The sequence below is a fragment of the Mustelus asterias genome, chromosome 11 (assembly GCF_964213995.1).
Source record: "Mustelus asterias chromosome 11, sMusAst1.hap1.1, whole genome shotgun sequence".
Taxonomy (NCBI): Eukaryota; Metazoa; Chordata; class Chondrichthyes; order Carcharhiniformes; family Triakidae; genus Mustelus; species Mustelus asterias.
The window spans coordinates 64,539,490-64,565,095 of NC_135811.1; positions in this window are offsets into that span (position 1 = coordinate 64,539,490).

Sequence of the window (25,606 nt, forward strand, 5' to 3'; positions counted from 1 at the left end):
ACCTCGATGAGTTGAGCAATTTGAGTAAATCTACATTATTTTCCAATGATTCTTCAAATGTTATGCAGTGTTTTCTGCCAAGTTATTGATATTGTGGCGAAATCCCCATCTCGATTTCAATAAATCCACAATCGTTTCCAAAGTTTCTCTGCATGCCATTGGATATGTTTTCGCAAAGAAAGGTGATATTGCGGCCAAGTGCCGATCCAGTTGAGTTAAGGATTTTGAGTAAATCCACATTAGCTGCCAATGTTTCTCCCACAGTAATTGTAAATCTTTCAACACTCAAGCGATTCGGCGGCAAAGTGTTAATCTCGATGAGTTGATCAATTTGAGTTAATCTACATTAGTTTCCAATGATTCTTTCAATGTCATCAGGAGTTTTCTTGCAAACTTATTCTTCATGTGGCAACGTCCTCACCTCGATGTGTGTAGCAATTTCTCTGGATCCACAATCGTTTCCAAAGTTTCTCTGCATGCCATTGGATATGATTTCACCAAGAAAGGTGATATTACGGCCAAGTGCCTATCCAGTTGAGATAAGCATTTTGAGTAAATCCACATTAGCTGCCAATGTTTCTCGCATAGTAATTGTAAATCTTTCATCATTCAGACGGCAAAGTGCTAACCTCGATGAGGTGAGCAATTTGAGTAAATCTACATTAGTTTCCAATGATTCTTGAAATGTTATGCAGTGTTTTCTGCCAAGTTATTGATATTGTGGCGAAATCCTCATCTCGATTTCAATAAATCCACAATCGTTTCCAAAGTTTCTCTGCATGCCATTGGATATGTTTTCGCAAAGAAAGGTGATATTGCGGCCAAGTGCCTATCCCGTTGAGTTAAGGATTTTGATTAAATCCACATTGGCTGCCAATGTTTCTCGCATAGTATCTTTCAACACTCAAGCGATATGGCGGCAAAGCGCTAATCTCGATGAGTTGAGTAATTTGAGTAAATCTACATTAGTTTCCAATGATTCTTCAAATCTCATGGAGAGATTTCTCCTTAGTTACTGATATTGTGGCGAAGTCCTCATCTCGATTTATTAAGCGTTTTGACTAAATCCAAAATCGTTTCCAAAGGTTCTCTGCATGCCATTCGAAATGTTTTCGCCAAGAACGGTGATCTTGCGGCCAAGTGCCTATCCAGTAGTTTAAGCATTTTGAGTAAATCCTCATTAGCTTCCAATGTTTCTCGCGTAGTAATTGAATTTTATTCACCACTCAAGCGATATGCCGGCAAAGTGCTAATCTCGATCATTTGAGCAATTTGTGCATATCTTCATTAGTTTACAATGATTCTTTCAATGTCATCGGGAGTTTTCTTACCAACTTATTCATAATGTGGCTCCGTCCTCACCTCGATGTGTTAAGCAATTTCTCTAGATCCACAATCGTTTCCAAAGTTTCGCTGCATGCCATTCGAAAGGATTTCTCCAAGAAAGGTGATATTGCGGCCAAGTGCCGATCCAGTTGAGTGAAGGATTTTGAGTAAATCCACATTAGCTGCCAATGTTTCTCCCATAGTAATTGTAAATCTTTCAACATTCTGACGGCAATGTGCTAATCTCGATGAGCTGAGTAATTTGAGCAAATATACATTAGTTTCGAATGATTCTTCAAATGTTATGCAGTTTTCTGCCAAGTTATTGATATTGTGGCGAAATCCTCATCTCGATTTCAATAAATCCACAATCGTTTCCAAAGTTTCTCTGCATGCCATTGGATATGTTTTCGCAAAGAAAGGTGATATTGCGGCCAAGTGCCTATCCCGTTGAGTTAAGGATTTTGATTAAATCCACATTGGCTGCCAATGTTTCTCGCATAGTATCTTTCAACACTCAAGCGATTCGGCGGCAAAGTGCTAATCTCGATGAGTTGAGCAATTTGAGTTATTCTACATTAGTTTCCAATGATTCTTTCAATGTCATCGGGAGTTTTCTTGCAAACTTATTCTTCATGTGGCTACGTCCTCACCTCGATGTGTTTAGCAATTTCTCTAGATCCACAATCGTTTCCAAAGTTTCTCTGCATGCCATTGGATATGATTTCACCAAGAAAGGTGATATTACGGCCAAGTGCCTATCCAGTTGAGATAAGCATTTTGAGTAAATCCACATTAGCTGCCAATGTTTCTCGCATAGTAATTGTAAATCTTTCATCATTCAGACGGCAAAGTGCTAACCTCGATGAGGTGAGCAATTTGAGTAAATCTACATTAGTTTCCAATGATTCTTCAAATGTTATGCAGTGTTTTCTGCCAAGTTATTGATATTGTGGCGAAATCCTCATCTCGATTTCAATAAATCCACAATCGTTTCCAAAGTTTCTCTGCATGCCATTGGATATGTTTTCGCAAAGAAAGGTGATATTGCGGCCAAGTGCCTATCCCGTTGAGTTAAGGATTTTGATTAAATCCACATTGGCTGCCAATGTTTCTCGCATAGTATCTTTCAACACTCAAGCGATATGGCGGCAAAGCGCTAATCTCGATGAGTTGAGTAATTTTAGTAAATCTACATTAGTTTCCAATGATTCTTCAAATCTCATGGAGAGATTTCTCCTAAGTTACTGATATTGTGGCGAAGTCCTCATCTCGATTTATTAAGCGTTTTGACTAAATCCAAAATCGTTTCCAAAGGTTCTCTGCATGCCATTCGAAATGTTTTCGCCAAGAACGGTGATCTTGCGGCCAAGTGCCTATCCAGTTGAGATAAGCATTTTGAGTAAATCCACATTAGCTGCCAATGTTTCTCGCATAGTAATTGTAAATCTTTCATCATTCAGACGGCAAAGTGCTAATCTCGATGAGCTGAGTAATTTGAGCAAATCTACATTAGTTTCGAATGATTCTTCAAATGTTATGCAGTGTTTTCTGCCAAGTTATTGATATTGTGGCGAAATCCTCATCTCGATTTCAATAAATCCACAATCGTTTCCAAAGTTTCTCTGCATGCCATTGGATATGTTTTCGCAAAGAAAGGTGATATTGCGGCCAAGTGCCGATCCAGTTGAGTTCAGGATTTTGAGTAAATCCACATTAGCTGCCAATGTTTCTCCCACAGTAATTGTAAATCTTTCAACACTCAAGCGATTCGGCGGCAGAGTGCTAATCTCGATGAGTTGAGCAATTTGAGTTATTCTACATTAGTTTCCAATGATTCTTTCAATGTCATCGGGAGTTTTCTTGCAAACTTATTCTTCATGTGGCAACGTCCTCACCTCGATGTGTTTAGCAATTTCTCTAGATCCACAATCGTTTCCAAAGTTTCTCTGCATGCCATTGGATATGATTTCACCAAGAAAGGTGATATTACGGCCAAGTGCCTATCCAGTTGAGATAAGCATTTTGAGTAAGTCCACATTACCTGCCAATGTTTCTCGCATAGTAATTGTAAATATTTCAACATTCAGACGGCAAAGTGCTAACCTCGATGAGTTGAGCAATTTGAGTAAATCTACATTATTTTCCAATGATTCTTCAAATGTTATGCAGTGTTTTCTGCCAAGTTATTGATATTGTGGCGAAATCCTCATCTCGATTTCAATAAATCCACAATCGTTTCCAAAGTTTCTCTGCATGCCATTGGATATGTTTTCGCAAAGAAAGGTGATATTGCGGCCAAGTGCCTATCCCGTTGAGTTAAGGATTTTGATTAAATCCACATTGGCTGCCAATGTTTCTCGCATAGTATCTTTCAACACTCAAGCGATTCGGCGGCAAAGTGCTAATCTCGATGAGTTGAGCAATTTGAGTTATTCTACAGTAGTTTCCAATGATTCTTGCAATGTCATCGGGAGTTTTCTTGCAAACTTATTCTTCATGTGGCTACGTCCTCACCTCGATGTGTTCAGCAATTTCTCTAGATCCACAATCGTTTCCAAAGTTTCTCTGCATGCCATTGGATATGATTTCACCAAGAAAGGTGATATTACGGCCAAGTGCCTATCCAGTTGAGATAAGCATTTTGAGTAAATCCACATTAGCTGCCAATGTTTCTCGCATAGTAATTGTAAATATTTCAACATTCAGACGGCAAAGTGCTAACCTCGATGAGCTGAGCAATTTGAGTAAATCTACATTATTTTCCAATGATTCTTCAAATGTTATGCAGTGTTTTCTGCCAAGTTATTGATATTGTGGCGAAATCCTCATCTCGATTTCAATAAATCCACAATCGTTTCCAAAGTTTCTCTGCATGCCATTGGATATGTTTTCGCAAAGAAAGGTGATATTGCGGCCAAGTGCCGATCCAGTTGAGTTCAGGATTTTGAGTAAATCCACATTAGCTGCCAATGTTTCTCCCACAGTAATTGTAAATCTTTCAACACTCAAGCGATTCGGCGGCAAAGTGTTAATCTCGATGAGTTGATCAATTTGAGTTAATCTACATTAGTTTCCAATGATTCTTGAAATGTTCTGCAGTGTTTTCTGCCAAGTTATTGATATTGTGGCGAAATCCTCAACTCGATTTCAATAAATCCACAATCGTTTCCAAAGTTTCTCTGCATGCCATTGGATATGTTTTCGCAAAGAAAGGTGATATTGCGGCCAAGTGCCTATCCCGTTGAGTTAAGGATTTTGATTAAATCCACATTGGCTGCCAATGTTTCTCGCATAGTATCTTTCAACACTCAAGCGATATGGCGGCAAAGCGCTAATCTCGATGAGTTGAGTAATTTGAGTAAATCTACATTAGTTTCCAATGATTCTTCAAATCTCATGGAGAGATTTCTCCTTAGTTACTGATATTGTGGCGAAGTCCTAATCTCGATTTATTAAGCGTTTTGACTAAATCCAAAATCGTTTCCAAAGGTTCTCTGCATGCCATTCGAAATGTTTTCGCCAAGAACGGTGATCTTGCGGCCAAGTGCCTATCCAGTAGTTTAAGCATTTTGAGTAAATCCTCATTAGCTTCCAATGTTTCTCGCGTAGTAATTGAATTTTATTCACCACTCAAGCGATATGCCGGCAAAGTGCTAATCTCGATCATTTGAGCAATTTGTGCATATCTTCATTAGTTTACAATGATTCTTTCAATGTCATCGGGAGTTTTCTTACCAACTTATTCATAATGTGGCTCCGTCCTCACCTCGATGTGTTAAGCAATTTCTCTAGATCCACAATCGTTTCCAAAGTTTCGCTGCATGCCATTCGAAAAGATTTCTCCAAGAAAGGTGATATTGCGGCCAAGTGCCGATCCAGTTGAGTGAAGGATTTTGAGTAAATCCACATTAGCTGCCAATGTTTCTCCCATAGTAATTGTAAATCTTTCAACATTCTGACGGCAATGTGCTAATCTCGATGAGCTGAGTAATTTGAGCAAATCTACATTAGTTTCGAATGATTCTTCAAATGTTATGCAGTTTTCTGCCAAGTTATTGATATTGTGGCGAAATCCTCATCTCGATTTCAATAAATCCACAATCGTTTCCAAAGTTTCTCTGCATGCCATTGGATATGTTTTCGCAAAGAAAGGTGATATTGCGGCCAAGTGCCTATCCCGTTGAGTTAAGGATTTTGATTAAATCCACATTGGCTGCCAATGTTTCTCGCATAGTATCTTTCAACACTCAAGCGATTCGGCGGCAAAGTGCTAATCTCGATGAGTTGAGCAATTTGAGTTATTCTACATTAGTTTCCAATGATTCTTTCAATGTCATCGGGAGTTTTCTTGCAAACTTATTCTTCATGTGGCAACGTCCTCACCTCGATGTGTTCAGCAATTTCTCTAGATCCACAATCGTTTCCAAAGTTTCTCTGCATGCCATTGGATATGATTTCACCAAGAAAGGTGATATTACGGCCAAGTGCCTATCCAGTTGAGATAAGCATTTTGAGTAAATCCACATTACCTGCCAATGTTTCTCGCATAGTAATTGTAAATCTTTCAAGATTCAGACGGCAAAGTGCTAACCTCGATGAGTTGAGCAATTTGAGTAAATCTACATTATTTTCCAATGATTCTTCAAATGTTATGCAGTGTTTTCTGCCAAGTTATTGATATTGTGGCGAAATCCTCATCTCGATTTCAATAAATCCACAATCGTTTCCAAAGTTTCTCTGCATGCCATTGGATATGTTTTCGCAAAGAAAGGTGATATTGCGGCCAAGTGCCTATCCCGTTGAGTTAAGGATTTTGATTAAATCCACATTGGCTGCCAATGTTTCTCGCATAGTATCTTTCAACACTCAAGCGATTCGGCGGCAAAGTGCTAATCCCGATGAGTTGAGCAATTTGAGTTATTCTACAGTAGTTTCCAATGATTCTTGCAATGTCATCGGGAGTTTTCTTGCAAACTTATTCTTCATGTGGCTACGTCCTCACCTCGATGTGTTTAGCAATTTCTCTAGATCCACAATCGTTTCCAAAGTTTCTCTGCATGCCATTGGATATGATTTCACCAAGAAAGGTGATATTACGGCCAAGTGCCTATCCAGTTGAGATAAGCATTTTGAGTAAATCCACATTAGCTGCCAATGTTTCTCGCATAGTAATTGTAAATCTTTCATCATTCAGACGGCAAAGTGCTAACCTCGATGAGGTGAGCAATTTGAGTAAATCTACATTAGTTTCCAATGATTCTTCAAATGTTATGCAGTGTTTTCTGCCAAGTTATTGATATTGTGGCGAAATCCTCATCTCGATTTCAATAAATCCACAATCGTTTCCAAAGTTTCTCTGCATGCCATTGGATATGTTTTCGCAAAGAAAGGTGATATTGCGGCCAAGTGCCTATCCCGTTGAGTTAAGGATTTTGATTAAATCCACATTGGCTGCCAATGTTTCTCGCATAGTATCTTTCAACACTCAAGCGATATGGCGGCAAAGCGCTAATCTCGATGAGTTGAGTAATTTTAGTAAATCTACATTAGTTTCCAATGATTCTTCAAATCTCATGGAGAGATTTCTCCTAAGTTACTGATATTGTGGCGAAGTCCTCATCTCGATTTATTAAGCGTTTTGACTAAATCCAAAATCGTTTCCAAAGGTTCTCTGCATGCCATTCGAAATGTTTTCGCCAAGAACGGTGATCTTGCGGCCAAGTGCCTATCCAGTTGAGATAAGCATTTTGAGTAAATCCACATTAGCTGCCAATGTTTCTCGCATAGTAATTGTAAATCTTTCATCATTCAGACGGCAAAGTGCTAATCTCGATGAGCTGAGTAATTTGAGCAAATCTACATTAGTTTCGAATGATTCTTCAAATGTTATGCAGTGTTTTCTGCCAAGTTATTGATATTGTGGCGAAATCCTCATCTCGATTTCAATAAATCCACAATCGTTTCCAAAGTTTCTCTGCATGCCATTGGATATGTTTTCGCAAAGAAAGGTGATATTGCGGCCAAGTGCCGATCCAGTTGAGTTCAGGATTTTGAGTAAATCCACATTAGCTGCCAATGTTTCTCCCACAGTAATTGTAAATCTTTCAACACTCAAGCGATTCGGCGGCAAAGTGCTAATCTCGATGAGTTGAGCAATTTGAGTTATTCTACATTAGTTTCCAATGATTCTTTCAATGTCATCGGGAGTTTTCTTGCAAACTTATTCTTCATGTGGCAACGTCCTCACCTCGATGTGTTTAGCAATTTCTCTAGATCCACAATCGTTTCCAAAGTTTCTCTGCATGCCATTGGATATGATTTCACCAAGAAAGGTGATATTACGGCCAAGTGCCTATCCAGTTGAGATAAGCATTTTGAGTAAGTCCACATTACCTGCCAATGTTTCTCGCATAGTAATTGTAAATATTTCAACATTCAGACGGCAAAGTGCTAACCTCGATGAGTTGAGCAATTTGAGTAAATCTACATTATTTTCCAATGATTCTTCAAATGTTATGCAGTGTTTTCTGCCAAGTTATTGATATTGTGGCGAAATCCTCATCTCGATTTCAATAAATCCACAATCGTTTCCAAAGTTTCTCTGCATGCCATTGGATATGTTTTCGCAAAGAAAGGTGATATTGCGGCCAAGTGCCTATCCCGTTGAGTTAAGGATTTTGATTAAATCCACATTGGCTGCCAATGTTTCTCGCATAGTATCTTTCAACACTCAAGCGATTCGGCGGCAAAGTGCTAATCTCGATGAGTTGAGCAATTTGAGTTATTCTACAGTAGTTTCCAATGATTCTTGCAATGTCATCGGGAGTTTTCTTGCAAACTTATTCTTCATGTGGCTACGTCCTCACCTCGATGTGTTTAGCAATTTCTCTAGATCCACAATCGTTTCCAAAGTTTCTCTGCATGCCATTGGATATGATTTCACCAAGAAAGGTGATATTACGGCCAAGTGCCTATCCAGTTGAGATAAGCATTTTGAGTAAATCCACATTAGCTGCCAATGTTTCTCGCATAGTAATTGTAAATCTTTCAACATTCAGACGGCAAAGTGCTAACCTCGATGAGTTGAGCAATTTGAGTAAATCTACATTATTTTCCAATGATTCTTCAAATGTTATGCAGTGTTTTCTGCCAAGTTATTGATATTGTGGCGAAATCCCCATCTCGATTTCAATAAATCCACAATCGTTTCCAAAGTTTCTCTGCATGCCATTGGATATGTTTTCGCAAAGAAAGGTGATATTGCGGCCAAGTGCCGATCCAGTTGAGTTAAGGATTTTGAGTAAATCCACATTAGCTGCCAATGTTTCTCCCACAGTAATTGTAAATCTTTCAACACTCAAGCGATTCGGCGGCAAAGTGTTAATCTCGATGAGTTGATCAATTTGAGTTAATCTACATTAGTTTCCAATGATTCTTTCAATGTCATCAGGAGTTTTCTTGCAAACTTATTCTTCATGTGGCAACGTCCTCACCTCGATGTGTGTAGCAATTTCTCTGGATCCACAATCGTTTCCAAAGTTTCTCTGCATGCCATTGGATATGATTTCACCAAGAAAGGTGATATTACGGCCAAGTGCCTATCCAGTTGAGATAAGCATTTTGAGTAAATCCACATTAGCTGCCAATGTTTCTCGCATAGTAATTGTAAATCTTTCATCATTCAGACGGCAAAGTGCTAACCTCGATGAGGTGAGCAATTTGAGTAAATCTACATTAGTTTCCAATGATTCTTGAAATGTTATGCAGTGTTTTCTGCCAAGTTATTGATATTGTGGCGAAATCCTCATCTCGATTTCAATAAATCCACAATCGTTTCCAAAGTTTCTCTGCATGCCATTGGATATGTTTTCGCAAAGAAAGGTGATATTGCGGCCAAGTGCCTATCCCGTTGAGTTAAGGATTTTGATTAAATCCACATTGGCTGCCAATGTTTCTCGCATAGTATCTTTCAACACTCAAGCGATATGGCGGCAAAGCGCTAATCTCGATGAGTTGAGTAATTTGAGTAAATCTACATTAGTTTCCAATGATTCTTCAAATCTCATGGAGAGATTTCTCCTTAGTTACTGATATTGTGGCGAAGTCCTCATCTCGATTTATTAAGCGTTTTGACTAAATCCAAAATCGTTTCCAAAGGTTCTCTGCATGCCATTCGAAATGTTTTCGCCAAGAACGGTGATCTTGCGGCCAAGTGCCTATCCAGTAGTTTAAGCATTTTGAGTAAATCCTCATTAGCTTCCAATGTTTCTCGCGTAGTAATTGAATTTTATTCACCACTCAAGCGATATGCCGGCAAAGTGCTAATCTCGATCATTTGAGCAATTTGTGCATATCTTCATTAGTTTACAATGATTCTTTCAATGTCATCGGGAGTTTTCTTACCAACTTATTCATAATGTGGCTCCGTCCTCACCTCGATGTGTTAAGCAATTTCTCTAGATCCACAATCGTTTCCAAAGTTTCGCTGCATGCCATTCGAAAAGATTTCTCCAAGAAAGGTGATATTGCGGCCAAGTGCCGATCCAGTTGAGTGAAGGATTTTGAGTAAATCCACATTAGCTGCCAATGTTTCTCCCATAGTAATTGTAAATCTTTCAACATTCTGACGGCAATGTGCTAATCTCGATGAGCTGAGTAATTTGAGCAAATATACATTAGTTTCGAATGATTCTTCAAATGTTATGCAGTTTTCTGCCAAGTTATTGATATTGTGGCGAAATCCTCATCTCGATTTCAATAAATCCACAATCGTTTCCAAAGTTTCTCTGCATGCCATTGGATATGTTTTCGCAAAGAAAGGTGATATTGCGGCCAAGTGCCTATCCCGTTGAGTTAAGGATTTTGATTAAATCCACATTGGCTGCCAATGTTTCTCGCATAGTATCTTTCAACACTCAAGCGATTCGGCGGCAAAGTGCTAATCTCGATGAGTTGAGCAATTTGAGTTATTCTACATTAGTTTCCAATGATTCTTTCAATGTCATCGGGAGTTTTCTTGCAAACTTATTCTTCATGTGGCTACGTCCTCACCTCGATGTGTTTAGCAATTTCTCTAGATCCACAATCGTTTCCAAAGTTTCTCTGCATGCCATTGGATATGATTTCACCAAGAAAGGTGATATTACGGCCAAGTGCCTATCCAGTTGAGATAAGCATTTTGAGTAAATCCACATTAGCTGCCAATGTTTCTCGCATAGTAATTGTAAATCTTTCATCATTCAGACGGCAAAGTGCTAACCTCGATGAGGTGAGCAATTTGAGTAAATCTACATTAGTTTCCAATGATTCTTCAAATGTTATGCAGTGTTTTCTGCCAAGTTATTGATATTGTGGCGAAATCCTCATCTCGATTTCAATAAATCCACAATCGTTTCCAAAGTTTCTCTGCATGCCATTGGATATGTTTTCGCAAAGAAAGGTGATATTGCGGCCAAGTGCCTATCCCGTTGAGTTAAGGATTTTGATTAAATCCACATTGGCTGCCAATGTTTCTCGCATAGTATCTTTCAACACTCAAGCGATATGGCGGCAAAGCGCTAATCTCGATGAGTTGAGTAATTTTAGTAAATCTACATTAGTTTCCAATGATTCTTCAAATCTCATGGAGAGATTTCTCCTAAGTTACTGATATTGTGGCGAAGTCCTCATCTCGATTTATTAAGCGTTTTGACTAAATCCAAAATCGTTTCCAAAGGTTCTCTGCATGCCATTCGAAATGTTTTCGCCAAGAACGGTGATCTTGCGGCCAAGTGCCTATCCAGTTGAGATAAGCATTTTGAGTAAATCCACATTAGCTGCCAATGTTTCTCGCATAGTAATTGTAAATCTTTCATCATTCAGACGGCAAAGTGCTAATCTCGATGAGCTGAGTAATTTGAGCAAATCTACATTATTTTCCAATGATTCTTCAAATGTTATGCAGTGTTTTCTGCCAAGATATTGATATTGTGGCGAAATCCCCATCTCGATTTCAATAAATCCACAATCGTTTCCAAAGTTTCTCTGCATGCCATTGGATATGTTTTCGCAAAGAAAGGTGATATTGCGGCCAAGTGCCGATCCAGTTGAGTTAAGGATTTTGAGTAAATCCACATTAGCTGCCAATGTTTCTCCCACAGTAATTGTAAATCTTTCAACACTCAAGCGATTCGGCGGCAAAGTGTTAATCTCGATGAGTTGATCAATTTGAGTTAATCTACATTAGTTTCCAATGATTCTTTCAATGTCATCAGGAGTTTTCTTGCAAACTTATTCTTCATGTGGCAACGTCCTCACCTCGATGTGTGTAGCAATTTCTCTGGATCCACAATCGTTTCCAAAGTTTCTCTGCATGCCATTGGATATGATTTCACCAAGAAAGGTGATATTACGGCCAAGTGCCTATCCAGTTGAGATAAGCATTTTGAGTAAATCCACATTAGCTGCCAATGTTTCTCGCATAGTAATTGTAAATCTTTCATCATTCAGACGGCAAAGTGCTAACCTCGATGAGGTGAGCAATTTGAGTAAATCTACATTAGTTTCCAATGATTCTTGAAATGTTATGCAGTGTTTTCTGCCAAGTTATTGATATTGTGGCGAAATCCTCATCTCGATTTCAATAAATCCACAATCGTTTCCAAAGTTTCTCTGCATGCCATTGGATATGTTTTCGCAAAGAAAGGTGATATTGCGGCCAAGTGCCTATCCCGTTGAGTTAAGGATTTTGATTAAATCCACATTGGCTGCCAATGTTTCTCGCATAGTATCTTTCAACACTCAAGCGATATGGCGGCAAAGCGCTAATCTCGATGAGTTGAGTAATTTGAGTAAATCTACATTAGTTTCCAATGATTCTTCAAATCTCATGGAGAGATTTCTCCTTAGTTACTGATATTGTGGCGAAGTCCTCATCTCGATTTATTAAGCGTTTTGACTAAATCCAAAATCGTTTCCAAAGGTTCTCTGCATGCCATTCGAAATGTTTTCGCCAAGAACGGTGATCTTGCGGCCAAGTGCCTATCCAGTAGTTTAAGCATTTTGAGTAAATCCTCATTAGCTTCCAATGTTTCTCGCGTAGTAATTGAATTTTATTCACCACTCAAGCGATATGCCGGCAAAGTGCTAATCTCGATCATTTGAGCAATTTGTGCATATCTTCATTAGTTTACAATGATTCTTTCAATGTCATCGGGAGTTTTCTTACCAACTTATTCATAATGTGGCTCCGTCCTCACCTCGATGTGTTAAGCAATTTCTCTAGATCCACAATCGTTTCCAAAGTTTCGCTGCATGCCATTCGAAAAGATTTCTCCAAGAAAGGTGATATTGCGGCCAAGTGCCGATCCAGTTGAGTGAAGGATTTTGAGTAAATCCACATTAGCTGCCAATGTTTCTCCCATAGTAATTGTAAATCTTTCAACATTCTGACGGCAATGTGCTAATCTCGATGAGCTGAGTAATTTGAGCAAATATACATTAGTTTCGAATGATTCTTCAAATGTTATGCAGTTTTCTGCCAAGTTATTGATATTGTGGCGAAATCCTCATCTCGATTTCAATAAATCCACAATCGTTTCCAAAGTTTCTCTGCATGCCATTGGATATGTTTTCGCAAAGAAAGGTGATATTGCGGCCAAGTGCCTATCCCGTTGAGTTAAGGATTTTGATTAAATCCACATTGGCTGCCAATGTTTCTCGCATAGTATCTTTCAACACTCAAGCGATTCGGCGGCAAAGTGCTAATCTCGATGAGTTGAGCAATTTGAGTTATTCTACATTAGTTTCCAATGATTCTTTCAATGTCATCGGGAGTTTTCTTGCAAACTTATTCTTCATGTGGCTACGTCCTCACCTCGATGTGTTTAGCAATTTCTCTAGATCCACAATCGTTTCCAAAGTTTCTCTGCATGCCATTGGATATGATTTCACCAAGAAAGGTGATATTACGGCCAAGTGCCTATCCAGTTGAGATAAGCATTTTGAGTAAATCCACATTAGCTGCCAATGTTTCTCGCATAGTAATTGTAAATCTTTCATCATTCAGACGGCAAAGTGCTAACCTCGATGAGGTGAGCAATTTGAGTAAATCTACATTAGTTTCCAATGATTCTTCAAATGTTATGCAGTGTTTTCTGCCAAGTTATTGATATTGTGGCGAAATCCTCATCTCGATTTCAATAAATCCACAATCGTTTCCAAAGTTTCTCTGCATGCCATTGGATATGTTTTCGCAAAGAAAGGTGATATTGCGGCCAAGTGCCTATCCCGTTGAGTTAAGGATTTTGATTAAATCCACATTGGCTGCCAATGTTTCTCGCATAGTATCTTTCAACACTCAAGCGATATGGCGGCAAAGCGCTAATCTCGATGAGTTGAGTAATTTTAGTAAATCTACATTAGTTTCCAATGATTCTTCAAATCTCATGGAGAGATTTCTCCTAAGTTACTGATATTGTGGCGAAGTCCTCATCTCGATTTATTAAGCGTTTTGACTAAATCCAAAATCGTTTCCAAAGGTTCTCTGCATGCCATTCGAAATGTTTTCGCCAAGAACGGTGATCTTGCGGCCAAGTGCCTATCCAGTTGAGATAAGCATTTTGAGTAAATCCACATTAGCTGCCAATGTTTCTCGCATAGTAATTGTAAATCTTTCATCATTCAGACGGCAAAGTGCTAATCTCGATGAGCTGAGTAATTTGAGCAAATCTACATTAGTTTCGAATGATTCTTCAAATGTTATGCAGTGTTTTCTGCCAAGTTATTGATATTGTGGCGAAATCCTCATCTCGATTTCAATAAATCCACAATCGTTTCCAAAGTTTCTCTGCATGCCATTGGATATGTTTTCGCAAAGAAAGGTGATATTGCGGCCAAGTGCCGATCCAGTTGAGTTCAGGATTTTGAGTAAATCCACATTAGCTGCCAATGTTTCTCCCACAGTAATTGTAAATCTTTCAACACTCAAGCGATTCGGCGGCAGAGTGCTAATCTCGATGAGTTGAGCAATTTGAGTTATTCTACATTAGTTTCCAATGATTCTTTCAATGTCATCGGGAGTTTTCTTGCAAACTTATTCTTCATGTGGCAACGTCCTCACCTCGATGTGTTTAGCAATTTCTCTAGATCCACAATCGTTTCCAAAGTTTCTCTGCATGCCATTGGATATGATTTCACCAAGAAAGGTGATATTACGGCCAAGTGCCTATCCAGTTGAGATAAGCATTTTGAGTAAGTCCACATTACCTGCCAATGTTTCTCGCATAGTAATTGTAAATATTTCAACATTCAGACGGCAAAGTGCTAACCTCGATGAGTTGAGCAATTTGAGTAAATCTACATTATTTTCCAATGATTCTTCAAATGTTATGCAGTGTTTTCTGCCAAGTTATTGATATTGTGGCGAAATCCTCATCTCGATTTCAATAAATCCACAATCGTTTCCAAAGTTTCTCTGCATGCCATTGGATATGTTTTCGCAAAGAAAGGTGATATTGCGGCCAAGTGCCTATCCCGTTGAGTTAAGGATTTTGATTAAATCCACATTGGCTGCCAATGTTTCTCGCATAGTATCTTTCAACACTCAAGCGATTCGGCGGCAAAGTGCTAATCTCGATGAGTTGAGCAATTTGAGTTATTCTACAGTAGTTTCCAATGATTCTTGCAATGTCATCGGGAGTTTTCTTGCAAACTTATTCTTCATGTGGCTACGTCCTCACCTCGATGTGTTCAGCAATTTCTCTAGATCCACAATCGTTTCCAAAGTTTCTCTGCATGCCATTGGATATGATTTCACCAAGAAAGGTGATATTACGGCCAAGTGCCTATCCAGTTGAGATAAGCATTTTGAGTAAATCCACATTAGCTGCCAATGTTTCTCGCATAGTAATTGTAAATATTTCAACATTCAGACGGCAAAGTGCTAACCTCGATGAGCTGAGCAATTTGAGTAAATCTACATTATTTTCCAATGATTCTTCAAATGTTATGCAGTGTTTTCTGCCAAGTTATTGATATTGTGGCGAAATCCTCATCTCGATTTCAATAAATCCACAATCGTTTCCAAAGTTTCTCTGCATGCCATTGGATATGTTTTCGCAAAGAAAGGTGATATTGCGGCCAAGTGCCGATCCAGTTGAGTTCAGGATTTTGAGTAAATCCACATTAGCTGCCAATGTTTCTCCCACAGTAATTGTAAATCTTTCAACACTCAAGCGATTCGGCGGCAAAGTGTTAATCTCGATGAGTTGATCAATTTGAGTTAATCTACATTAGTTTCCAATGATTCTTGAAATGTTCTGCAGTGTTTTCTGCCAAGTTATTGATATTGTGGCGAAATCCTCAACTCGATTTCAATAAATCCACAATCGTTTCCAAAGTTTCTCTGCATGCCATTGGATATGTTTTTGCAAAGAAAGGTGATATTGCGGCCAAGTGCCTATCCCGTTGAGTTAAGGATTTTGATTAAATCCACATTGGCTGCCAATGTTTCTCGCATAGTATCTTTCAACACTCAAGCGATATGGCGGCAAAGCGCTAATCTCGATGAGTTGAGTAATTTGAGTAAATCTACATTAGTTTCCAATGATTCTTCAAATCTCATGGAGAGATTTCTCCTTAGTTACTGATATTGTGGCGAAGTCCTAATCTCGATTTATTAAGCGTTTTGACTAAATCCAAAATCGTTTCCAAAGGTTCTCTGCATGCCATTCGAAATGTTTTCGCCAAGAACGGTGATCTTGCGGCCAAGTGCCTATCCAGTAGTTTAAGCATTTTGAGTAAATCCTCATTGGCTTCCAATGTTTCTCGCGTAGTAATTGAATTTTATTCACCACTCAAGCGATATGCCGGCAAAGTGCTAATCTCGATCATTTGAGCAATTTGTGCATATCTTCATTAGTTTACAATGATTCTTTCAATGTCATCGGGAGTTTTCTTACCAACTTATTCATAATGTGGCTCCGTCCTCACCTCGATGTGTTAAGCAATTTCTCTAGATCCACAATCGTTTCCAAAGTTTCGCTGCATGCCATTCGAAAAGATTTCTCCAAGAAAGGTGATATTGCGGCCAAGTGCCGATCCAGTTGAGTTAAGGATTTTGAGTAAATCCACATTAGCTGCCAATGTTTCTCCCATAGTAATTGTAAATCTTTCAACATTCTGACGGCAATGTGCTAATCTCGATGAGCTGAGTAATTTGAGCAAATCTACATTAGTTTCGAATGATTCTTCAAATGTTATGCAGTGTTTTCTGCCAAGTTATTGATATTGTGGCGAAATCCTCATCTCGATTTCAATAAATCCACAATCGTTTCCAAAGTTTCTCTGCATGCCATTGGATATGTTTTCGCAAAGAAAGGTGATATTGCGGCCAAGTGCCGATCCAGTTGAGTTCAGGATTTTGAGTAAATCCACATTAGCTGCCAATGTTTCTCCCACAGTAATTGTAAATCTTTCAACACTCAAGCGATTCGGCGGCAAAGTGCTAATCTCGATGAGTTGAGCAATTTGAGTTATTCTACATTAGTTTCCAATGATTCTTTCAATGTCATCGGGAGTTTTCTTGCAAACTTATTCTTCATGTGGCAACGTCCTCACCTCGATGTGTTTAGCAATTTCTCTAGATCCACAATCGTTTCCAAAGTTTCTCTGCATGCCATTGGATATGATTTCACCAAGAAAGGTGATATTACGGCCAAGTGCCTATCCAGTTGAGATAAGCATTTTGAGTAAGTCCACATTACCTGCCAATGTTTCTCGCATAGTAATTGTAAATATTTCAACATTCAGACGGCAAAGTGCTAACCTCGATGAGTTGAGCAATTTGAGTAAATCTACATTATTTTCCAATGATTCTTCAAATGTTATGCAGTGTTTTCTGCCAAGTTATTGATATTGTGGCGAAATCCTCATCTCGATTTCAATAAATCCACAATCGTTTCCAAAGTTTCTCTGCATGCCATTGGATATGTTTTCGCAAAGAAAGGTGATATTGCGGCCAAGTGCCTATCCCGTTGAGTTAAGGATTTTGATTAAATCCACATTGGCTGCCAATGTTTCTCGCATAGTATCTTTCAACACTCAAGCGATTCGGCGGCAAAGTGCTAATCTCGATGAGTTGAGCAATTTGAGTTATTCTACAGTAGTTTCCAATGATTCTTGCAATGTCATCGGGAGTTTTCTTGCAAACTTATTCTTCATGTGGCTACGTCCTCACCTCGATGTGTTTAGCAATTTCTCTAGATCCACAATCGTTTCCAAAGTTTCTCTGCATGCCATTGGATATGATTTCACCAAGAAAGGTGATATTACGGCCAAGTGCCTATCCAGTTGAGATAAGCATTTTGAGTAAATCCACATTAGCTGCCAATGTTTCTCGCATAGTAATTGTAAATCTTTCAACATTCAGACGGCAAAGTGCTAACCTCGATGAGTTGAGCAATTTGAGTAAATCTACATTATCTTCCAATGATTCTTCAAATGTTATGCAGTGTTTTCTGCCAAGTTATTGATATTGTGGCGAAATCCCCATCTCGATTTCAATAAATCCACAATCGTTTCCAAAGTTTCTCTGCATGCCATTGGATATGTTTTCGCAAAGAAAGGTGATATTGCGGCCAAGTGCCGATCCAGTTGAGTTAAGGATTTTGAGTAAATCCACATTAGCTGCCAATGTTTCTCCCACAGTAATTGTAAATCTTTCAACACTCAAGCGATTCGGCGGCAAAGTGTTAATCTCGATGAGTTGATCAATTTGAGTTAATCTACATTAGTTTCCAATGATTCTTTCAATGTCATCAGGGGTTTTCTTGCAAACTTATTCTTAATGTGGCAACGTCCTCACCTCGATGTGTGTAGCAATTTCTCTGGATCCACAATCGTTTCCAAAGTTTCTCTGCATGCCATTGGATATGATTTCACCAAGAAAGGTGATATTACGGCCAAGTGCCTATCCAGTTGAGATAAGCATTTTGAGTAAATCCACATTAGCTGCCAATGTTCCTCGCATAGTAATTGTAAATCTTTCATCATTCAGACGGCAAAGTGCTAACCTCGATGAGTTGAGCAATTTGAGTAAATCTACATTAGTTTCCAATGATTCTTCAAATGTTATGCAGTGTTTTCTGCCAAGTTATTGATATTGTGGCGAAATCCTCATCTCGATTTCAATAAATCCACAATCGTTTCCAAAGTTTCTCTGCATGCCATTGGATATGTTTTCGCAAAGAAAGGTTATATTGCGGCCAAGTGCCTATCCCGTTGAGTTAAGGATTTTGATTAAATCCACATTGGCTGCCAATGTTTCTCGCATAGTATCTTTCAACACTCAAGCGATATGGCGGCAAAGCGCTAATCTCGATGAGTTGAGTAATTTGAGTAAATCTACATTAGTTTCCAATGATTCTTCAAATCTCATGGAGAGATTTCTCCTTAGTTACTGATATTGTGGCGAAGTCCTCATCTCGATTTATTAAGCGTTTTGACTAAATCCAAAATCGTTTCCAAAGGTTCTCTGCATGCCATTCGAAATGTTTTCGCCAAGAACGGTGATCTTGCGGCCAAGTGCCTATCCAGTAGTTTAAGCATTTTGAGTAAATCCTCATTGGCTTCCAATGTTTCTCGCGTAGTAATTGAATTTTATTCACCACTCAAGCGATATGCCGGCAAAGTGCTAATCTCGATCATTTGAGCAATTTGTGCATATCTTCATTAGTTTACAATGATTCTTTCAATGTCATCGGGAGTTTTCTTACCAACTTATTCATAATGTGGCTCCGTCCTCACCTCGATGTGTTAAGCAATTTCTCTAGATCCACAATCGTTTCCAAAGTTTCGCTGCATGCCATTCGAAAAGATTTCTCCAAGAAAGGTGATATTTCTCCAAGAAAGGTGATATTTCTCCAAGAAAAGTGCCGATCCAGTTGAGTGAAGGATTTTGAGTAAATCCACATTAGCTGCCAATGTTTCTCCCATAGTAATTGTAAATCTTTCAACATTCTGACGGCAATGTGCTAATCTCGATGAGCTGAGTAATTTGAGCAAATCTACATTAGTTTCGAATGATTCTTCAAATGTTATGCAGTGTTTTCTGCCAAGTTATTGATATTGTGGCGAAATCCTCATCTCGATTTCAATAAATCCACAATCGTTTCCAAAGTTTCTCTGCATGCCATTGGATATGTTTTCGCAAAGAAAGGTGATATTGCGGCCAAGTGCCGATCCAGTTGAGTTAAGGATTTTGAGTAAATCCACATTAGCTGCCAATGTTTCTCCCACAGTAATTGTAAATCTTTCAACACTCAAGCGATTCGGCGGCAAAGTGCTAATCTCGATGAGTTGAGCAATTTGAGTTATTCTACATTAGTTTCCAATGATTCTTTCAATGTCATCGGGAGTTTTCTTGCAAACTTATTCTTCATGTGGCAACGTCCTCACCTCGATGTGTTTAGCAATTTCTCTAGATCCACAATCGTTTCCAAAGTTTCTCTGCATGCCATTGGATATGATTTCACCAAGAAAGGTGATATTACGGCCAAGTGCCTATCCAGTTGAGATAAGCATTTTGAGTAAGTCCACATTACCTGCCAATGTTTCTCGCATAGTAATTGTAAATATTTCAACATTCAGACGGCAAAGTGCTAACCTCGATGAGTTGAGCAATTTGAGTAAATCTACATTATTTTCCAATGATTCTTCAAATGTTATGCAGTGTTTTCTGCCAAGTTATTGATATTGTGGCGAAATCCTCATCTCGATTTCAATAAATCCACAATCGTTTCCAAAGTTTCTCTGCATGCCATTGGATATGTTTTCGCAAAGAAAGGTGATATTGCGGCCAAGTGCCTATCCCGTTGAGTTAAGGATTTTGATTAAATCCACATTGGCTGCCAATGTTTCTCGCATAGTATCTTTCAACACTCAAGCGATTCGGCGGCAAAGTGCTAATCTCGATGAGTTGAGCAATTTGAGTTATTCTACAGTAGTTTCCAATGATTCTTGCAATGTCATCGGGAGTTTTCTTGCAAACTTATTCTTCATGTGGCTACGTCCTCACCTCGATGTGTTTAGCAATTTCTCTAGATCCACAATCGTTTCCAAAGTTTCTCTGCATGCCATTGGATATGATTTCACCAAGAAAGGTGATATTACGGCCAAGTGCCTATCCAGTTGAGATAAGCATTTTGAGTAAATCCACATTAGCTGCCAATGTTTCTCGCATAGTAATTGTAAATCTTTCAACATTCAGACGGCAAAGTGCTAACCTCGATGAGTTGAGCAATTTGAGTAAATCTACATTATCTTCCAATGATTCTTCAAATGTTATGCAGTGTTTTCTGCCAAGTTATTGATATTGTGGCGAAATCCCCATCTCGATTTCAATAAATCCACAATCGTTTCCAAAGTTTCTCTGCATGCCATTGGATATGTTTTCGCAAAGAAAGGTGATATTGCGGCCAAGTGCCGATCCAGTTGAGTTAAGGATTTTGAGTAAATCCACATTAGCTGCCAATGTTTCTCCCACAGTAATTGTAAATCTTTCAACACTCAAGCGATTCGGCGGCAAAGTGTTAATCTCGATGAGTTGATCAATTTGAGTTAATCTACATTAGTTTCCAATGATTCTTTCAATGTCATCAGGGGTTTTCTTGCAAACTTATTCTTAATGTGGCAACGTCCTCACCTCGATGTGTGTAGCAATTTCTCTGGATCCACAATCGTTTCCAAAGTTTCTCTGCATGCCATTGGATATGATTTCACCAAGAAAGGTGATATTACGGCCAAGTGCCTATCCAGTTGAGATAAGCATTTTGAGTAAATCCACATTAGCTGCCAATGTTCCTCGCATAGTAATTGTAAATCTTTCATCATTCAGACGGCAAAGTGCTAACCTCGATGAGTTGAGCAATTTGAGTAAATCTACATTAGTTTCCAATGATTCTTCAAATGTTATGCAGTGTTTTCTGCCAAGTTATTGATATTGTGGCGAAATCCTCATCTCGATTTCAATAAATCCACAATCGTTTCCAAAGTTTCTCTGCATGCCATTGGATATGTTTTCGCAAAGAAAGGTTATATTGCGGCCAAGTGCCTATCCCGTTGAGTTAAGGATTTTGATTAAATCCACATTGGCTGCCAATGTTTCTCGCATAGTATCTTTCAACACTCAAGCGATATGGCGGCAAAGCGCTAATCTCGATGAGTTGAGTAATTTGAGTAAATCTACATTAGTTTCCAATGATTCTTCAAATCTCATGGAGAGATTTCTCCTTAGTTACTGATATTGTGGCGAAGTCCTCATCTCGATTTATTAAGCGTTTTGACTAAATCCAAAATCGTTTCCAAAGGTTCTCTGCATGCCATTCGAAATGTTTTCGCCAAGAACGGTGATCTTGCGGCCAAGTGCCTATCCAGTAGTTTAAGCATTTTGAGTAAATCCTCATTGGCTTCCAATGTTTCTCGCGTAGTAATTGAATTTTATTCACCACTCAAGCGATATGCCGGCAAAGTGCTAATCTCGATCATTTGAGCAATTTGTGCATATCTTCATTAGTTTACAATGATTCTTTCAATGTCATCGGGAGTTTTCTTACCAACTTATTCATAATGTGGCTCCGTCCTCACCTCGATGTGTTAAGCAATTTCTCTAGATCCACAATCGTTTCCAAAGTTTCGCTGCATGCCATTCGAAAAGATTTCTCCAAGAAAGGTGATATTTCTCCAAGAAAGGTGATATTTCTCCAAGAAAAGTGCCGATCCAGTTGAGTGAAGGATTTTGAGTAAATCCACATTAGCTGCCAATGTTTCTCCCATAGTAATTGTAAATCTTTCAACATTCTGACGGCAATGTGCTAATCTCGATGAGCTGAGTAATTTGAGCAAATCTACATTAGTTTCGAATGATTCTTCAAATGTTATGCAGTGTTTTCTGCCAAGTTATTGATATTGTGGCGAAATCCTCATCTCGATTTCAATAAATCCACAATCGTTTCCAAAGTTTCTCTGCATGCCATTGGATATGTTTTCGCAAAGAAAGGTGATATTGCGGCCAAGTGCCGATCCAGTTGAGTTAAGGATTTTGAGTAAATCCACATTAGCTGCCAATGTTTCTCCCACAGTAATTGTAAATCTTTCAACACTCAAGCGATTCGGCGGCAAAGTGCTAATCTCGATGAGTTGAGCAATTTGAGTTATTCTACATTAGTTTCCAATGATTCTTTCAATGTCATCGGGAGTTTTCTTGCAAACTTATTCTTCATGTGGCAACGTCCTCACCTCGATGTGTTTAGCAATTTCTCTAGATCCACAATCGTTTCCAAAGTTTCTCTGCATGCCATTGGATATGATTTCACCAAGAAAGGTGATATTACGGCCAAGTGCCTATCCAGTTGAGATAAGCATTTTGAGTAAGTCCACATTACCTGCCAATGTTTCTCGCATAGTAATTGTAAATATTTCAACATTCAGACGGCAAAGTGCTAACCTCGATGAGTTGAGCAATTTGAGTAAATCTACATTATTTTCCAATGATTCTTCAAATGTTATGCAGTGTTTTCTGCCAAGTTATTGATATTGTGGCGAAATCCTCATCTCGATTTCAATAAATCCACAATCGTTTCCAAAGTTTCTCTGCATGCCATTGGATATGTTTTCGCAAAGAAAGGTGATATTGCGGCCAAGTGCCTATCCCGTTGAGTTAAGGATTTTGATTAAATCCACATTGGCTGCCAATGTTTCTCGCATAGTATCTTTCAACACTCAAGCGATTCGGCGGCAAAGTGCTAATCTCGATGAGTTGAGCAATTTGAGTTATTCTACAGTAGTTTCCAATGATTCTTGCAATGTCATCGGGAGTTTTCTTGCAAACTTATTCTTCATGTGGCTACGTCCTCACCTCGATGTGTTTAGCAATTTCTCTAGATCCACAATCGTTTCCAAAGTTTCTCTGCATGCCATTGGATATGATTTCACCAAGAAAGGTGATATTACGGCCAAGTGCCTATCCAGTTGAGATAAGCATTTTGAGTAAATCCACATTAGCTGCCAATGTTTCTCGCATAGTAATTGTAAATCTTTCAACATTCAGACGGCAAAGTGCTAACCTCGATGAGTTGAGCAATTTGAGTAAATCTACATTATTTTCCAATGATTCTTCAAATGTTATGCAGTGTTTTCTGCCAAGTTATTGATATTGTGGCGAAATCCCCATCTCGATTTCAATAAATCCACAATCGTTTCCAAAGTTTCTCTGCATGCCATTGGATATGTTTTCGCAAAGAAAGGTGATATTGCGGCCAAGTGCCGATCCAGTTGAGTTAAGGATTGTGAGTAAATCCACATTAGCTGCCAATGTTTCTCCCACAGTAATTGTAAATCTTTCAACACTCAAGCGATTCGGCGGCAAAGTGTTAATCTCGATGAGTTGATCAATTTGAGTTAATCTGCATTAGTTTCCAATGATTCTTTCAATGTCATCAGGAGTTTTCTTGCAAACTTATTCTTAATGTGGCAACGTCCTCACCTCGATGTGTGTAGCAATTTCTCTGGATCCACAATCGTTTCCAAAGTTTCTCTGCATGCCATTGGATATGATTTCACCAAGAAAGGTGATATTACGGCCAAGTGCCTATCCAGTTGAGATAAGCATTTTGAGTAAATCCACATTAGCTGCCAATGTTTCTCGCATAGTAATTGTAAATCTTTCATCATTCAGACGGCAAAGTGCTAACCTCGATGAGGTGAGCAATTTGAGTAAATCTACATTAGTTTCCAATGATTCTTGAAATGTTATGCAGTGTTTTCTGCCAAGTTATTGATATTGTGGCGAAATCCTCATCTCGATTTCAATAAATCCACAATCGTTTCCAAAGTTTCTCTGCATGCCATTGGATATGTTTTCGCAAAGAAAGGTTATATTGCGGCCAAGTGCCTATCCCGTTGAGTTAAGGATTTTGATTAAATCCACATTGGCTGCCAATGTTTCTCGCATAGTATCTTTCAACACTCAAGCGATATGGCGGCAAAGCGCTAATCTCGATGAGTTGAGTAATTTGAGTAAATCTACATTAGTTTCCAATGATTCTTCAAATCTCATGGAGAGATTTCTCCTTAGTTACTGATATTGTGGCGAAGTCCTCATCTCGATTTATTAAGCGTTTTGACTAAATCCAAAATCGTTTCCAAAGGTTCTCTGCATGCCATTCGAAATGTTTTCGCCAAGAACGGTGATCTTGCGGCCAAGTGCCTATCCAGTAGTTTAAGCATTTTGAGTAAATCCTCATTAGCTTCCAATGTTTCTCGCGTAGTAATTGAATTTTATTCACCACTCAAGCGATATGCCGGCAAAGTGCTAATCTCGATCATTTGAGCAATTTGTGCATATCTTCATTAGTTTACAATGATTCTTTCAATGTCATCGGGAGTTTTCTTACCAACTTATTCATAATGTGGCTCCGTCCTCACCTCGATGTGTTAAGCAATTTCTCTAGATCCACAATCGTTTCCAAAGTTTCGCTGCATGCCATTCGAAAAGATTTCTCCAAGAAAGGTGATATTGCGGCCAAGTGCCGATCCAGTTGAGTGAAGGATTTTGAGTAAATCCACATTAGCTGCCAATGTTTCTCCCATAGTAATTGTAAATCTTTCAACATTCTGACGGCAATGTGCTAATCTCGATGAGCTGAGTAATTTGAGCAAATCTACATTAGTTTCGAATGATTCTTCAAATGTTATGCAGTGTTTTCTGCCAAGTTATTGATATTGTGGCGAAATCCTCATCTCGATTTCAATAAATCCACAATCGTTTCCAAAGTTTCTCTGCATGCCATTGGATATGTTTTCGCAAAGAAAGGTGATATTGCGGCCAAGTGCCGATCCAGTTGAGTTAAGGATTTTGAGTAAATCCACATTAGCTGCCAATGTTTCTCCCACAGTAATTGTAAATCTTTCAACACTCAAGCGATTCGGCGGCAAAGTGTTAATCTCGATGAGTTGATCAATTTGAGTTAATCTACATTAGTTTCCAATGATTCTTTCAATGTCATCAGGAGTTTTCTTGCAAACTTATTCTTAATGTGGCAACGTCCTCACCTCGATGTGTGTAGCAATTTCTCTGGATCCACAATCGTTTCCAAAGTTTCTCTGCATGCCATTGGATATGATTTCACCAAGAAAGGTGATATTACGGCCAAGTGCCTATCCAGTTGAGATAAGCATTTTGAGTAAATCCACATTAGCTGCCAATGTTTCTCGCATAGTAATTGTAAATCTTTCATCATTC